Below are 19,161 nucleotides of genomic sequence, written 5' to 3' on the forward strand. Positions count from 1 at the left end.
TGAACAGTATTTGTGATAAAGTAGTTCTAAAGTTTTTGTTAAATGAGTAAATAAAAATACAAACAAGACCCCTGTCTAGAGGAAAAAGCCTCTCAGGCACAGAAAAATTTTCCACATCAGAGTGTCTTAGTAAAAACCAGGCGACATAATTCAGTCTGGTTGGAGTCTTTGTTTTTCTTCTATTTTAAGAACAAAAATAATCTACCTATATGTACATTTAATATTCTTTTCAAATTATCAGAAGAAAAAAAGTATTATTAAATTATTAAAGTATTATTAAATTCTTTTTACATCTTACTATAACTTTAAAATAAAGTCTAGAATATATGTAACCCAGTCATTTCAGTCACTTACATGTATGTCTACATACCCAAAGTCATTTATTTTAAGTAGTTCCTTAATATAATTACAGTACTTGTGTGTGTATTTATGCACTTAAAGTTCCACATGTATGTATTTGATGGCTTTGGAGCAACGTTCTCTTTTTTTCTGATAGGTGGATATAAAGCTTCCAAGGGCAGTTACCTTTCAGCTAGAAAGAGCCTAAAGTGTCTTACCGACAGTACACAAGCAAGATGTGTATTAACAAAAAAATGACTTTTGGGGTGGCACAATTACCATGCAAAGTGTTGGAAAATATGAAGCACCTCTTGACCAAAATTGAGGACAGATGGTGAACAAGTATATTATATAAAAGTGCAACTGCACAGGGAATGTTCAAGTGGGCAGAATGTGATTATGTAAATAAAAAATTCACTTGTAACAAGGAACGCTGAATACACAGTGAAACCCAAATTGAGTTATTCAACTAAATATAGATTGTTCCTGGATTATGACAACAGCCTAAGTGTTGGTCTCTGGGAAAAGCAGCTACATTTGATTCCTATTCCTCTTACCTAAACTTTAATATTTTATTTATTGTAGAAAAAGGGTGACTTTTGAAAGGATGTCTGTCTCTTTTTTTCTACAACTATTTTATCAGTGTTCTTATCTTGTCAAATTGCTACTGTCATCTCAGAAAATAACTTGACAAGTGAATACACATTTAGTCATAACGTGTGAATGTTACCTGAATGGTGGCATTACTTGGAAAGAGATCACAGGAAAGGAACAATGAATGCCCAACCACCATCACCCACTGCAATACTGTGATTCATAAAAAATATATATTTGGTAATTGATTAAATTGTATTTCTCATATATATAGATATATAGATAATTATAGATACAGATACAGATACAGATACAGATACAGATACAGATACAGATACAGATACAGATACAGATACAGATACAGATAAATAGTCTTCTTCTACAGTTCCTGGCTCACAGTTCTGGAAACTCTTGGAATTTCCTGTGCTGAGAGCCATAGTTGTGTCTCTTGTTATTTCTATGTGTTAACTTTTGGACCACACCTTGTGATTAGAGGGTTGGGACTTAAATGTTCACCCCCAGGCCTCCAGGGAAGAGAAAGGGGCTAGAGACTGAGTAAGTTGCCAATGATTTAATCACTCATATCTATGTAATGAAGCATCCATAAAACCCAAAAGGAGAGGGTTCTGAGAGCTTCCAGGTCAGTGAGCTCTTGGACATGCAGGGGCAGTGGTGCCTGATGGCGCTTGGACGTTCTGAGCCCCTTCCTGCATACCTTGTCCCATTCATTTCTTCCATCTGTGTGCTCCTGGGTCATATCTTTCTGAAATAAACTGCTAATCTAGGCAGTAAAATGTTTCCCTGAGTTCTGTGAGACTGTTTAGCAAATTAAGTAAACTCACGGAGGGTTTCGTTGGAACTCCTGATCTATATCCAGTATGTGAGAAACACCTGGGTTTATGACTGGTATCTGAAGTGTGTGTGAGGGTGCAGTCTTGAAGGACTGAACCCTTAACATGAGGGATCTGATGTTATTTCAGGATGGATAGTGTCAAAATTGAGTTGAATTTAGTACCCCCAGCTAGTCCCCCAGAATTGTTTGGTAGTATAGGGAAAAAGCCCCCTCCAAAAGTTAGAATTGGTCACAGAACCATAGCATCCGTTCATTCAAAAAAATATCAGGAATATAATGATTTAGGAAACATTCTGAAGTATTCAGAGCATGTGATCTGGTTGAGTAATTATTTGAACGATCTGTGAGGAATTCGTGGGTGTATACAGTTTTAATCTAAGGAATCCCTTCTAATGTCTTCCATAAATAAAATCTGCTTGTTTTTGGTGTAGGTACAGACTTAAAAATTCAGAGTTCAGCAAGTGTCCAGTGGTTTTTCTCTTGATTGCTATTAAAGAGCTGTATGAGTTTTTACCCTGCTTACAAGTTAAAAAATAAGCCTGCCAGGGTTTTGGAGGTGCTGGTGGCAGGCAGAGACTCACGGTCAGAGACAATGTACTTAATTACTCACAGTGACAGCAGTAGCCAGTGTATCAGCATTTTCTTGTGCCATCCCTGAACCTTGAATCCCATGAGGTAATGTGAAAAGAACCAGTGTCATCTGCACACAGAGTGAGTTGAATTACAGGAGAGGACCCCTGAACTTAGGAAAGCTGAATCATTTATAATGGGTAGTAAGGGTGCTTGACTTGCACTGGAGGGAGATATTGTCTCTCTTTCCTAAGACTGCAAGTAGATCTGCCCTTTGCTCCAGAGAAATAACCCAGCTCTATCTTCTCTTCTTGAAAAGAAGATCCAAAAGGGCAGTCAGCGCCTCATTTGCAAGATCGAAGAAACACAGGAGGTGTGGGCAGATGTCTTCCTCAGAGTGAAATATCACCAACAGTAGGATGACGTATGATAATCAGCCCCTTGCAAAGTAGGCAACATTTTCCACACATTTTAATGACGGTTCTCTTTAACAAGTATTTGACTCAAATTGGCTTGTTAATTGCTTGATAAAATTTATAAACTTTGTTCAAAGTATGCATTCCAAAATCTAAAAATAATTCTCTTAAGACTGTGATGCAGTTTTAATTTTTAAATGACGATAGTACTAGTGTACAAAACTTCCATTGTCTTAAGAAAGTTACTAAATAAACATTGATAAATGCTCCAAATCCCCTCCAAGTTGAATATGAGCCTAATGTGACATCAGACATTGCAGGGAAGGCTTTACAGCCTGTCATCATTTGTCATCTGCTACCACTCAGGATGACATTTCTCTGGCAATAAAATCACTTCATCTCTGTGCTGACTCTGGGCTTGAGTTGCACACATGATGAGGTCTTAGCTACTTTGTTCTCTCTGTCAGACGCTAGGTGAATAAAGATCGTGTGCTTCAGGTCGTGGCTCACTAGCACTATTGCCCAATGTAACACTTCTCCTTTTTTATATAATTTCCCTTCGTCTCTCTTCCACACCTCCACATGTTAGAAACAGTTATTCAAGTTCCTTCCAATCCTATTTCCATACTTTGCCTTAGATAGTGTCACAGAAATATTGGTGTTATTTGTTCATTTCTAATCCTTATATTGCAGACATTATTTTTGTTTAAAATATTTTCCTGTTTCATGCTTTCTTACTCAACATTATGGTTTTGAGATCTATTTCTGTTGCTAGACGTAAATCTAGTTCATGACTTCCAATTGCTTTATCGTATTTCATCTTATGCCTGTGACACATTTTATTTTATTATATTCTTACTCTGCAGTGGTGCACAGCTGTGTGCCTACTTCTGTTTGCTCTCCGCCAACAATGCAGTGATAAATACATTCATGTGTATCGCTTTATGGGCCCATGGGAAAACAGGTCATCATATTATGTGTACACATTAATTAAAACTAATTAATTACTAATTACTAATTAAGTGCCAGTACCCTTTACATCATCACTTGCTCCCTTTGTTTTATATCTTTTGCCTATGTATTAGTATGAATTTGTTGTGAATATTTTTATATACCAAAGTTCTTTGATATAATTTTCTTTTCTTTTACTGGGGCAATTAAACTTTCCATTTTGGTACCACATGGGATTCAGGCTCCTTGCATTGAAGTTAGCCTGGTGCCTATTGATTTACTCAAATTATTAAACCTATAAAGTGGATCTATTTCAAAGAGAGTAGAAATGGGTTCTGTGGCATGTCCTACAGGCAAGCTTTGACATACTTCATGCACTTGGATGGGGTTTGCAGCTGCTGTCCTTATTAAAAATGTGGGAACTATGGACACAGAGAGACAATGACACAGAGAAGGAAGACAATGTGAAGATGCCGGAAGAAAATTATCTCCAAGCCCACAAACTCCTGGGTACCTAAAGCTAGGAGCAGATTCTCCCTCTTAATCCTCAGAAGAAATTAACCTGCCATCACCTTATTTTCAGACTTCTAGTCTCCAGAAACAGGAGGCGATAAGTTTCTGTCAGTTAAGCCACCCAGTTTGTGGACTTTGTTACAGCAGCTCTAGAAAACTAATACATGTCTCATTGAAAAATAGAAAAAAAAAACAATAACAATTAGTTATAAATGAAAACCAAGGCCTTACATAAAATGGAAGACCAGAAACTTCTAAGACAATTTACAAAGTCAAACTGAAACAACTCTCCATAGGTATGTATATATATATTTTTACCTATTATTAGGTTGTTAAAGTGTTTGGAAATAATTATTTGAGACAACAAGGGGCTGGGCTACAGGTTCTCATGTACTTTGGATGGGGGTATACACTTATGTGTTCACTTTGGAGGGAAATTTGGCAATAACAGCCAATGTTTCACATACACACAGTCCTGTACCTATCAGAGTAGATGTCTGGTTGTATATACACTTTCAAAGTATACTGTTCTACCTGGGCAGCTGATGATAATAAAGCTAATTTTTAACTTCATTGTCTTTCCTTTCTTCCTCCCTCTGTCCCTGCCTCCCTTCCTCATTTGACTCCAAATGAAACAACATTTCTTTCCAAATATGTACATCACTAAGACTCAGTATCATACAATAAGTATTTTCCAAACTTAGATCCAAAACCATGTAAGAGGACACTAATTTTTATATGATCTAATTGAAACATCTGCAAATAAACTGGCAATAGTTATTTGTCATTCAAACTTTAAAAAGCGCTTCCCTAATACATTTACAAAGATAACAAATACATATCTATTTTGTATGCTCGACCCAATATAATGTAGGGGTTATGTCTATCTACTTGCAAGTTTCCTATAGATGGTTGATTAGCTTCTCAATCCATAAAGCTGTAGGTTTGCCATTAGATTTTCTTATAACATTCCACTGTGAGCTCACCTAAAGTGTGGCCTCTCCCCGACTGTTCCTTTGTTTTGTTTCAATGGATACTACCCTCACAAATGCATTATTGATTTTTCTTCCAAACCATAATGATGCAAAGCTCAATCGCTTGACAAATTTATGTTTATTGCCAAAAACCTGACCCGACACGCAGCTGTGACTTCCTTGCCTTACGTAGTACCATTATTTCATATACTTACATGTCACTGATGTTGCATTTGAATAAACATTCAAGTCAAAATAATGTTATATGAGATAAATAAAAAAAGTATAACCTCCTGATTAAATAACAAGTAGAAATGCTATGCTATTTTTACTGCCTTCTACCTATAGGCTTCTGTTTCAGAATCAGTGACTTTGAAACTCTACAATTACCAAGACATTTTGAAAGGGTTTATTAATCCATAAAGCAATCGAGTTTGGGGACTTTATTAATTGTTTAATAAGCAATAAATGATTAACTGCATGAGAAGTGATAAGAACTCTGGTAGCACTTGAGAGGGAATGAAAAGCAATTTATGAAAAGCTCAGCACCTGTCCCAGTCAATATCCATGTACGTGTGCACACCCGCAAAGGGAGGGCAGTTTATTTATCGTTGGAGACAACCTGTGCTGCAGAGCGCTGCACAGGTGCTAAGATCCTCCCTCCCCAGACCCCATCATTCGACTGTTAGCTGAAAGAATGAGAGCTACCTGCATCATCTCCTCGCGTTCAGTGTTAATACATTTCTCACCAGTGTTGAGTATGACAACTCCTAAGAGAGAAAGAGACAGGGTGAAAGAAGAAAAAAATAATAATAAAAAAGATAGAAATGTCGTTAGACCTGCTCCTTGAGATCAGATACATCAAGATTCAATATTAGAAGCTGTCATGGAATTACAGCTTTTGTTTTTCTTTCTGTCACCCATCTGGTGTGCGCAAGTGCTGAAAGGCAGAGCAGGCATCTGCTGAAATACTGTATTCATTAATCACGGGAGTAGCGAACATGCATAGTCACACTGGGGACCTTGCTTCAGAGCCTCTAATGACGTAGGTCAGTGCAAATCAGTGTCTATTCCTCACTCTGGGGTGAGGTGTATTTCCTACTGCATGTTGAAGGCTACCTACCCTTTCAAAGCAATCAAGGGACATTATTTGGCAGCTCACTCCTCAATGACAAAGAATTAATGTTGCCTAAAGATCCAGGAAGCTCCCTGGGTATCATAATGTCTTATTTAACATCTCTCTGGATTCCAAAGTGTATTGTGAAAGATTTCATGTATTTGAGAGAGAATTCAGCAAACCCAATGGCCTAGTTGACGTGGAAAGCATGATGCTGATGTCCAGTTATCAGTGACTATAGAGTGACTTTTCCATGCTATCTCTCAAGAGGTACTATTCAGAAGATCTTCCTATTTTAGGGGTCAGCAAGCCTTGGCCCGCTGGCCAAATCCTGCTTACTGCTGCATTTTGTAGATTGAGTCTTATTGAAACAGAACCACACTTATTTGGTTCTATATTTTTGGTGATTTCTCTCAGGCTACAGTAGCAGTGGTAGGTACTTATAACAAAGACCTTGAGGCCCACAAGCCTAAAATATGTCTTATATTTTACATTAAATGTTTGCCAACCCCTGAATTAGATTATTAATAGATATCTGTCTGACATATAGATTTCAGTTTCTTCATTTGCAGTTTATTTGTATGGATATTTTGGAAATAATATTTTACTACTTACTTTAAGTTTTTGCACAGGCTTTACTTTTTGACACTTTCTCTTCTATTTTATTTATTTTTATTTTAACTGTCTTCATTTATATTTAATTACCCTTCTAGACATAGAAAATCCTTCTAGGCATACTTGAAGTTGCAGGCAAACTTGGCTGTTCTCCACAGGGAATGCTGGAGACTCATCTTTCATATTCTGGGAAAATAAAATAAAATGTGGCATTGTTAATTTTTTAATAAGATTGTGATATTAAGAAAGTTTTGGAAGCATGCACATAGAAAACTAATAGAAACACGTATGTTTTACGATCTTGGCCATTTATACCCACCTAAATTAAAACACACCTCCAAAATCTCCTTCCTTCTTTCTCATGCTGGCCCCTCACCTACCCGTACCCCATGCTGCCCCCTCACTGTCATCATGGTCTCTTCATTATTTTCTTCCTCTTAGAAATATAGTTTGTGCAAATCTCAGCCTCATTGTTTTCCTAGATTCAGTCCTTCTGGAATTCTGATGAATAATATTCTTCACTCCATTAGGCATCAGTGTTATTTAATTCTGTGGTTACCCATAATAAATACTATGGTATCTCTTTTTGCAACCAAAGGGTTCTTTTGCTCACCGTAGTCAGAGTCCCATGTGGCATCTGTAAGGGAACTCTAAGGGCTTAATCTAGCATATAAGTCAAGGCATGGATTCAGACCCCTCTCTCACCCAAGTGCACTGCCTCCAGTGATCATTAAAGGAATGCACTGCTTTGTGCGTTGGAAGAAAATCATGTGTGTTAAGTTCCCACTGAATGAAAATACAACATATATGGAGCACTTGTGGGACCATCTCTAGTTCAGATGATTTATGTAAAAATGTAAAGAATTTATGTATGCCCAGGTGATCATGGGGAATCCTTAGGCACCAGCTGTGGTAACTCAGGGGGCATGCTCCTGAATGTGAGCCACAGTGAGGACTGAGCTAAATCCTGATCATCGCCGTATACAATAGAGTATGGACATTAGAACTCTGCTTGATCCAATGTATGTCAAGAAGAAAAAACAATTTTAGGTGCCTTAATTATAGTCCAAAATCTTGAGTATGAAGTCTATTCTTTGGTCATTTCTGTGTTTTTTTGTTTTTGTTTTTGTAATAAATTTATTGTGATGGATATCATTTCCATGCCACAAAATTCACCCATGTAAGCTATGTGATTTAAAGTTTTATTAGTGTATTCATATAACCATGTAACCATCCCCACAATCTAATTTTAAAACATTTTTGTCCCCCCCCAAAAAAAACCAGCAATCATTCCACACTCGCCCCCCACCCCCCAAATACCAGCCCTAAGCACCACTAATCTACTCTCTGTCTTTATGGATTCATCTAGTGTGCACATTTCATATTAATGAAATCCATACATATAGTCTTTTGTGACTAGCGTCTTTCATTTACCATAATGTTTTTAAGGTTTTCCATGTTGTGGCACATGTCAGTACTTTGCTTCTTTTCTTTTCAGAACCAAATAATATTTCACTGAATGATGTTGTATGAAGGAGCTAAAGCTGCATCCTGGAAATTGGTCCCTAGGCCCTTTATTTCTTCACTGGAGGCCAAGCGCTATTCAAAAGTCCATGTTTATTATAGTTATTTAGCATCTTTGTCTTCTAAGTTCACCATTTGGGCCCCTTCGAAGGCCAGTTTCTCTGACTGCTTTTTTTCCAGTGTATAAATCACACTTTCCTTTTGCTTTGCATGTCACACAATTGTTGAAAACTGAACTTTATAAATAATATATTATAACAGCAGTGGACATTGACCCTCCAGTTCCCTCCCTTGGGTGTTGTTCTTGTTTGCTTGGTCATTTATTTGTTCAGAGAATTGGGTGAACTCATTCCGAAGTCTATTAACATCCACAGTGTGTAGCCTCTGATATCCCTGCTCATATTGTTTTCTCATTTGACCTTTTAACCTGGCTACATGTGGTATTGGCCCTGCATCGGCATAAGCCACCTGTTGGTCAACTGCTGTGCCTGAGCCTGCTTAGCTACTTAGATTTTTGCCCTCTGGCATTGGATCTGTGGGACTTGTAGGCTGCTATTACTGATCAGTGAATTTGCTTTTTTTTTTTTTTTTCTCTGTTTTGCTGGCGACAAGGCCTGGAAGGTTTCATCTCTGACTGCTCTTTAGAGGACACAAGATTGAAAATAGACACATTTCTCCAGACTTCAAGGGATGAGTATAATTTTTAAGACTGGTTTCCGAGAGTCACCCATGGGTCACAGTAGCTCGTGGCTCAGTCTGCGTTCAAAGTTGTAGTGAAGCCTCTTGTGCAGCGAGGCTCCTGCCTGTGTTGATGGGTCTGGTGCTGCGAGGAGACGGCTGTCACATCTGCTCTGTTCCCTGCAGTCACTGCTGCTGAATGAGTACAGCTGAGCGCTGTGCCCAGCCTCCCCACCCCCGGAGTTCACGGATCCCAAAGGGCTCTTCTTGCCATCTTTTTGCCCGATTCTTCCTATTAAGCTTCTGCTGCTTCTGCCACGTGCTTGAATCACAATTCTACCAACTTCCTCATAATTGCTCTCCACCGAGATCTCCATTATTTTCAACAATTTCCCTAGACAAGGTGTTCACATTCTGTTCAAAATGAAGTGTGTTCTGCCAGACAGGGAGGGAGAGCTTTCTGTCCTTGTGGCCTTCTTTCGTCCTGGGTGGAATGTCCGCAGCCCTGAAACAGCTGGGAAAGATGACCATCCTGCCCTGCCCCCTCGCTCTGCCTGGGTGCTAGTGGGGTGGGAGGCAGCAGTTCTGGTTTTCTTCATGGCACTCCTACAATGTCACGTCTTTGCCCTACAAGAGAACTAGTAGGATGGCGGGGCCCCGCTATTCTTAATCTGGTGTGTCTGAAGAAGAATTCCACTCTGTGAGTGAGGGCTGGTGAGAAAGGGAGTCTAATCTCCACCACACCTGCATGAAATAGAGTTTCTGCCACATTGGCTGGCAAGGGGGGATGAGAAACATTGTTGCCAGCCTTCCCTCCTTGGATGAAACCATAGCTCCAACTAGGAGCTGGGTGGAGGGCGAGCCTCCAGCTTCTTGGCGACCGCCCCAGAGAAGAGAGCTTCTGTAACCCAGGCCTGGGATATATATACTTTTATTATTACTTTTTATTTATTTATTTTTTATCCTCACCTGAGGACATTTTTTCCATTTTCTTTTTTTGTTGTTGTTGTTGTTGTTCAGATAGAGTGGGAGGGAGAGAGAGGAAGAGAGAGAGAGAACAAAAGGGACACATCGAGTGGCTGCCACCTGCACGACCCAACCAGGGCCAGGGACAAACTGCAACTGAGGTACGTGCCCTTAGCAGGAACAGAACCCGGGTCTCTCTGGACCGCAGTCCAGTGCTCTAACCATTGAGCCAAACCGGCCAGGGCTGTACTTTTAAAATATCATCGAAGGAAGCAGGTCATGGCTCAATGTCCCCAACTCGTGTTGTTCTTACCAAGAATTCACAGATATCCTTGAATAAATGTTTCTCCATTTGCTGTATATGCTTAAGACATTTTCCAGTAACTTAAAGTGATTGTTTTAACATCATTTTTCTCAGTAAAATTGCTTTTGTGCTGTGGAGAGTGTCTGCTGAATGCCTTACTGCACCATCGCATACGTGTGGTGCTCTACTATTTAGTTTTGCTCTCAGAATGTACCACTCTCTGTTTTTCTTCACTCCCAATTAAACTGCATAAGATTGAGAATTCAGGAAGATGCTGTTTAAGGAGTGTGATGGCATTTAAGATCCTTCACAGTCTGGGCTATTTTATTAGAAGTGGGATTTAATCCAGTCTAAGTCTGAACTGATCTGAGCAGCTCTCCATCAGTCCCTGGTGGTTGGCTCCCTGTAAGACTTCCTCAGTCTACCACAGCAGGAGCACTTGGCCTGATTTTGTTGATACAGAATTTGAATGCAGCATAAACATCCAAACTATTTTCCAACATAAAGTATACTCCCAGGCATTGCGAGGTGGTGATCAAAATGGAGAATCTGTGGCTTTCAGCCCTTGAATTATTCCTAATACTGATTTCCATCGTTTACAAAGCCAATCTCTAAAGAGGACTCTAAATACATAGTTTTCCTCCTGCCTCATCCCATCGCTCCATTTAAATGTTTCTGTATCTGTTCAAAAGTATGTTCTACCATTTGTTTAGCCATTAGCCAACCTCTAGATGAGTCCTCAGCCATTCATCAGCAAATTTATTTAAAATATATTTTTCTTTATTGATTTTAGAGAGAGAGAGGAAGGGAGACAGAGAGAAATAGAGAACATCAACTGGCCACCTCCTGCATGCCCCCCACTGGGGATTTGGCCCACAACCTGGGCATGTGCCCTGACCAGGAATCAAACAGGCAACCTCCTGGTGCCTGGGTTGACGTTCAACCACTGTGCCACACTGGCCAGGCTCATCAGCAAATATTTTTAAATTGTCTCATTTATTTGACCACTAATTCTCAATGTACAAAAATGGTTGTAATTTCTTAAGAACTGACTTGGTGTTAAAAAACACAATTCAACTGAATGGATTTGAAGATTTAATTGGCTTTATTTAGTGTTTCCTGAATCAGGCAGCATCTTATTTAGCCATTAGAAAATAGTCCTGAGGATTGTACAAAATGGAAGGCTTTTATGGGCAAAAGTAGGTGGAAGAAAAGGACATTTCCAGCAAAGAGTGGATTATTTCAGGCAAGGTCACCTTCCTCTGGGAAAGGGCAGGGGGTCTATCAGGCAGATTACCTCATTAGTGCAGATCAGGTCATTCCAAATTGCTTGGTAGAAGGTCACATTCCTGGGAGACACTGCAACTGCAAATACATCTTGGTTTGCTGACATGGGACCTCCTAGCTCAGCTGACTCCATTTAGGACCTGTTGTCTCTCTCTTTTTTTAATTGATTTCATACAAATGTCTAATAAATATTTATTGGCCCAAGTATGTTGATTATGTCTTAAAATAGGCAAGCTCATGATGCAAAAATTGTAGTCTCAATTTTGAATATAATCATTTAATGATATGATTCAGTTTTGTTTATGGTGATTTTTTTTGTTTGTTTCCAAGGAATGAATAACTGCCCCTTTGTTTGCTTATTTTTCTATATGCTAACCATTAATTCATCAACAAATTAATTCTCCAATGAAGTGTGACTTGTTCTCTGCCATTTAAAGATATCATGTAATTCATTAGTTGTACATTCATTTCCCCTTCTTGGTGTTATACAGCTTGGAATTCTTTCTTCAGCTCCAAGCTGGACTGGTGCCTGCTACCGCTGTCTTCCTAAAATTTCCCTACTAGTTTGCTGGGAATCCCCTTTGCCTTTCTCCTCTGTGAAATACCCTTGCTTCAAATCCCAAGTCTCCCTTCTATTTTGCTTAAATAAACCTTATTTTTTGAACAGGCTTAGATTTTCAGAAAAAAGTGAAAAGATCATACAGAGAATTCAATGTCCCTGTATCCACTCAATCCTATACTTAATACCCTACATTAGTACGGTACATTTGTTACAATTAAATAATCAATACTGATACATTATTATTAACTAAAGTCCATACTTTATTTAGATTTCCTTAGTCCTGCTTAATGTGCTTCCTTTGTTCCAGGATTCCACCCATTACTTTGAATTTGTCATGTTTTCTTAGGCTCCTCTTAGCCGTGACAGCATCTCAGATTTTTCTTATTTTTCTTATGACATTCACAGTTTTCAAGAGTACTGGTCAGCTATTTTATAGAATGTCACTCAGTTGGGATTTGTCTGTTGTTTTTCTGATGATTATACTGGTGTTATGGGTTTTTTGGAGGAAGATTAAAGAGGTAAAATGCCATTTTCAGAACATCATATCAGGCATGTTCTAACAATGTAGTTAAACTCCCCTCATGAAAGTGGATGTATTCCCAAATCTCTCATCTCATATGATAGAGACTGTGCCTTGTCATCGTGCACTGGGAAGATGTCCCATGTTGAGTTTCTGTTGTATTTCTACAATATATTTTTCTTGGCTTATTGGCGAGACCAGCATCATTTCAAAAACTGGTTTGCCATGTCACTTCTCAGTGTCAAATGTACACAACAGAGTGGGGTTCTGGTTGTGTTGCATTTTCTTTGGTGTGAGTTTACCAGGACCAAGTGAGGTTTAAGGGGAGAGTTTGCTCATCCCCGAGGCATTCCAAGAACTGCTTTCATTTTTGATCAAAAGTTAACAATTTTACACAAGACTTTCTCTTTGAAAACCTTCAGATAATTTTTCTTGGACTCAAATTCTTACCTTAGCAGATTGGCCTAAAATCTTTAAATGATTATTGAGGATAATGTATTTGTACAAAATGAAGAAGCAAAATTTAAATGTAAAGTAAAGCACATTTAAACTTATGTTTTTAAGGTAAATATTTACATAAAGTGAGGTATAAAATTTATTGACATTTTAGCAAGTTGGGGATTCCATAAACTATTTTGCCCTATTTTCATAATATGGAAAAGAAGGCCTCTTTCTATAGTATTTCAATTTAAAAGATGATTTCATCACTAGAAAGGGGGTTGGGGGCTGTAAATATATAAGTATATATAAATATATATATATGAATATATATATATATTCTTTTACATTGCCATTAAAAAATTAATGGCATAGTCATTAAGAACAAGTTCTCCAACATTCAGACAGCCTTAGAATGTTACACATGACAGAGGACCCTTTGTAATAATTAACACTTCTCTCAGCCTAAGAAAACACCTAACAAAGACAGACCTTGCAGTGTAATTTATATAAAATAAGATTTTTTTTATCAGAAGTTGTTCTTAAAAGCAAAACTATATAACTACAGAAACTCCAGCCTTTGGATAGCTCTTAGGTTTGCACGCACATAACAGAAAAACTGTCTCTCGCTATTTCACATCCGAGGACCCCCCTGCTTGGATATATGACTATGAACAAAAAAGAATCTCCCTTCCCCTAAAAGGAATATTTGGCTCAAGAGACTCGCTGTCAGGTTTGGAAAGTCTGGAAAGCCATCTTGCCTCTACAGAATTTCTGGAATAACAGAAATTTTTTTTAACACTATGCCCCAAATCCAGTGTATGGAATAAAACACACCTCTGGTGGTTCTCTGTAACAAATATGTCTTCTTTAAGGTTCACATGTTTCCATAGGGTACTGACACCCCAGGATAACTCTGTTATTCTTGCTCTTCTAATAGCATTACAGCTGGGGCAAGTGTACCCAAGTTGATGGTTGGATAGTTTTTTCTTGTAACTCAGGCTATGTTTCTTGCCTAGGGGAGTTGTTTCTCTTTCAGTTAAGAAAGAGTCCTTCAATCTCCTTGCATTACTTTTGTTGTGATACAACCCTTTAAAAGTTTCCTGCTGAAACTGTGGCCAGAGGCTAGGATCTTCCAAGAGTAGCATCATGGTCTAAAAATAATCTCTGGTCATCTGCTCGCTGAGGTACTGCAGTGCTACAGTCTTGGGGTGGGACTTAGGATCCTAGGGCGATAATGTGAATTACAGAATGCACACATGCGCACTTTCTGATTGTGATGGAATATAAAGTGTTTTATCATGTGTTTAGCTCCACGGACATAACATTGCTGATGGTGTGCCCACAATTCAAATGCTGCTTAACAGACATTACTTAGCATAAAACTGTGCTGTGACTTCATTAAAAAGTATTCCTCAGATCTGCCTTGTTCCAGAGCCCAACTTTTTATTCATTTATTGTATTATGACTTGTTTAAAGTATACCAAGGCTGGAAGTGACTCCCAAACCCAGAGTTATAAATAAGTCTGATCAGGCCTTCTCATCTGGCTGGCTCCCGCAGGACACCCCTAGTTCAAGGAACTGGAAGAAGCCTGAGTGGTTGGAAGCATGTGCTTTTCTCTTTGTGCAGTACCTGTCAGCTCACCTGGCCTGCCAGAGTCTTGCTGGGTGGATTAGCTGGGCTGCCTTGCAGTTTCTTCATTTTCAGCCACCAGCCAATCCGTTAACATCCTGGCCCTGTCACTTACTGCTTTCAGGTGTGTTTTTTTGTTTGCTTTTGGTTTTGTTTTTTTCTGTCCTTTTTGGGATTCCTGACTATCTTGACTTCAAAGGGACTGCATTGACCTGAGAGCTTTGATCCTCTGATTTCATAGAAGAGCTAAATAAGTCTTAGAAAAATTAAGCTGCCCAATATTGAAACACCTACTTTGCTTTGAAAAAATAATTTGCAGTTCAGGTCTTTAACCTCATATTGCTTGTCTTGCTAGGATTTGAAAACCTTGATGCTTTCAACTACTTATGCATTCATTAATGTAGGGCAGCACAGAACAGCATCCAAGAGCATGGGCTCTGGAGACAGACTGCCCAGGTTCAAATCTGCCTTTGTGAGTTAATCTGTGGACCATGTTCAAGTCCTTGAACTGCTCTGTTCTGTGTTATCTGTAAAATGGATATAATAAGAGCACCTCCTTCATAGAGCAGTTGTACAGAACATACAACACTATGTGAAAAAAAGTTAGCGCCTGGCTGGTGTGGCTCAGTGGCTGAGCATTGACCCATGCACTAAACCGTTGCTGGTTCGATTCTCCGTCAGGGCACATGCCCAAGTTGTGGGCCTGATCCTCAGTGAGGGGCATGCAAGAGGCAGCCAATCGATGTTCTTTCTCATTGATGTGTCTATCTATCCTTCTCCCTTCCTCTCTCTAAAATCAATAAAGAAAAAAAAAATTAAAGAAAAAAATGTTATCTAATATTTAATGGGTAATTCACTCCAACTGAAATATGTATTTGGTACATACTATATCCCAGGTACAGCAGGTCCTCAAATAACATCATTTGGTTCAATGTCCATTCATTACAATGTTGATGAGAGGCGCTAAGAACTTAATCCTCGTTTATATTAATTAGTTTATGACCAAATTGGTTTTGATAAACATTTTTTCCTGGCAGTTCCAAGAACTTACTGACAAAGTTAAGTGAGGACTGAATGTAAGAGATATCCTTGCCATTGTCATAAACCCTCTTCACTCCACACAGAAAACAGTACAAATATCTATGTAAACACATCTATAACATAAATCACTATCATTACTACTACTAATAAGATTTGTTTCATAAAGGGTTGGAAGTCCAGAGAGGAGAGAATGGCAAGGGTCTAGTGAGGAGAAGTAGATCATGCAGGCCTATCAATTTCGTAAATGTCATGATAAAATCCTGGATTTTAACATCTCACATAGCAACTTTGAAATCTACAATGCAGTATTGTTAGCTATCATCAACATACTGCACATTAGATCCCCTGTGTGCAATGAGAAGGCTTTATATTTTTAATTACAGATGTTTCTACTACAATGTAGTATGGGAGTCCCTAGAAACTTGTGCTGTTGCTCCTTAGCAATCATCATCTTAATAAAAATATCAGCAAGAATAAACCACTAATAAATATTTCTGTAAATATAAGATTCTTTCTTAAGAAAAATGGTGAAAGTAATTTGGTGGCAGGGATAGGTAAGGATCAGTCTACTTAGAGAAAGAGGAAGAGTAAAATGCATACACACATGGAAAATGGAGAATACAACACACTAAGGTAGAACATGTGTCTAAAAGGAGCTGAAGGAAAGAGCAGACTAAGGGTGCGAGGGAACTGGGAATCATGCTCCTTGTGGCTCCAGTTAACTTGAGCCTTATTACAATATTTTGTGTGTATCTGCTGCTTTAAATCTTTAATGTGCTGGGACATTAGTTTAAGAAGAAACATACTTTCCATGCTATATTCACATTCTTGTCAATTTTTTTTTACCAATCATTTGTAAATTAATCTACTTACATTGCAGGTGCACCTTCTAGCATAACAGATGGGGGACAATATGGATAGATTAGAATTTCCAACAGATTACTCAAATTTTAATAAAGGGTTGGAAGTCAAGAGAGGGTAGAATGCAAAGGGGAAAGGGTAGCTGGAATCAGACTAGTGATAATGATGATGAATATAGTCAGGTGTCCAACATCAAAAGTCTCTATTATAAAATAAAAAGACTCTTAGAGAACTAACCTTAGGTTCAATGCTCTCTAAAATCTGAGTTTTTGCCTGGCCGGGGTGGCTTTATTTATCCTCTGGACTGAGAGGTGCCAGTTCAATTCCTCATCAGGACACATGCCTGGGTTGTGGGCTTGATCCCCAGTAGGAGGCATGCAGGAGGCAGCCAATCAATGTTTCTCACATTGATGTTTCTCTCTCCACCTTCCTCCCTCTCTAAAAAATCAATAAAAAACATTTTTAAAAAATCTGAGTTTTGATACCTTAGACCCTCAAAAAAATGGAGGAGAAAATGTGCATGGAACAGGAAGGCAGAAATACAACCTGAGTGGTTCCATATGCTAGATTAGGTTTGGGAAGTTAGGGTCCTTGCGCTTCATTGTTTCTTCACATGTTTATCTCCCCATGAGTCTGAGCATCCCTGAGCTGGGACTGACGTAAGCATAGAAAGAAACATAGAGGACAATATAAGTGCAAGCAATTAAAACGTGCTGGATGCCCATGTCAGCAATTTAAACTCAAAACAGGTGAGGAAAATATGCACACGGGCTTACACGGACTAATTGAAAACAGCTGCAGATATCTCTGATCTCTTTACTATATGGTCACACAGACATGGGACAGTTCATGTCTGACAGTTCATTTTCTTTTCTTTTTTTTTTGGTTCTTTGGTCTCCTCCTGCACTTCTTTTTTTTTTTTTAATTTATTTATTTTTGATACAGATGTTTTTCCTTTTTTCCCCACTGATTCCCCCCTCCTCCTCCTCCCTCCCTGCCCTGTCCCCAGCTTTGTTGTCCATGTCCACTGTTCATGCACACATGCATATAAGTTCTGTGGTTTATCTTTCCCCTACCACCCCCTCTTCTGGGGATTGTCAGTCTGTACCCCACTTCTACATCTCTGGGACTATCCCATTACTCAGACTGTTATGTTCATTATATTCCACAAATAAGTGAGATCATATGATACTTGTCTTTCTCTGTTTGGCGTGTTTTGCTTAGGATACAATGTTAAGAATAAATGACTTAAGAAGTCACAGTTTGCGATTTAAACTCTATTATTTAAACCAGTACTGTCCAATAGAATATAATGTGAACCACAAATGTGAGCTACATATATATTTTAATTTTCTAGTACACACATTAAAAAATAAAAATAAAGAGATAAAATTAATTAAAGAGTTTGTTTAACATAATATTATTATGTCCACAAATAATAAATACAGAAATGAATAATGAGATATTTTAAATTCTTATGTTTCTGTACTGTTTTTAATTTTGTATACAATTTAAAAGTAGAGCACATCTCAATCTTAAATTGCCTAATTTCAACTTAATAGCCACATATAGCTAGTGGTTAATTTGTACAATATAGGTAGAAGTTAGTATTTTATGAACATTAATTTTTTGGAATGAAAAGATGCAATAAAATATATGCTACTTATGTTTTTTTCTAAAAGTTGCATCCTTTCAGATGATAAATAAAAGACATAACCTATTTTATTTCTCCTTTGGGGAATGTCTTTATAGAAAGCTTTTAGAGTATGACATTCGGACACTCCCTACTTTATCTTGAACATGGGAAATTACTTCCACATTCAACGTTGAAATTAAAATATTTGTGAAGGGATCCCTTCTCGGCATTTTGGCTAAGATCAAGTGAATATTTGTGAAGGGTGCTTTGTATTTTTGGTTATATTATATGTAACTGAATAAGTATTGAACAGAATTATAGCTGACAAGTGGACACAATGCATAGTTTTATACACATTCAATAAAAAATGTATTGATTTTTATTTTAGTTGTCTTTTAAAAGCATTATATGTACATCTGGTCTCCAACATTGTTGGCCCTTGGAAACCGCCTAGGCTGTGGGCATTGTGTACCTGGTGACAAATGTACGAATCCACCTGGCTCAAGCTGTGTGGTCCCCACATCTGGCTGCGAGACACAGGGTTGCTCCTATAGCTCTGTACCTTCCGTGTGACCATCACTTGAAATAGGCTTTTAGCATCTTTAATTTTCTAACTTAAGTTTTGCCATCAGCATAGTCTGTTGGCTTACTGTCACAGCATTTGTAAATTTGCCTTCATCTATTTATTTGATGGTTAATTTGTTTTCTGTTTCTGATTTAAGAGAGGCAAAGATTGTGTCTGTTTTCTTATCTACTGTATAACAAATGA

The 19,161-nt window shown here is 38.2% G+C and overlaps 1 protein-coding gene across 2 annotated transcripts in view; it reads left to right on the plus strand.

The window, feature by feature from the left end:
• CDH12 (cadherin 12) overlaps positions 1 to 19,161 on the plus strand; it is a 341,340-nt gene that overhangs the window by 87,115 nt on the left and 235,064 nt on the right. The window lies entirely within an intron of this gene.

Source organism: Molossus molossus, unplaced genomic scaffold (assembly GCF_014108415.1).
Source record: "Molossus molossus isolate mMolMol1 unplaced genomic scaffold, mMolMol1.p scaffold_m16_p_3, whole genome shotgun sequence".
NCBI lineage: Eukaryota > Metazoa > Chordata > Mammalia > Chiroptera > Molossidae > Molossus > Molossus molossus.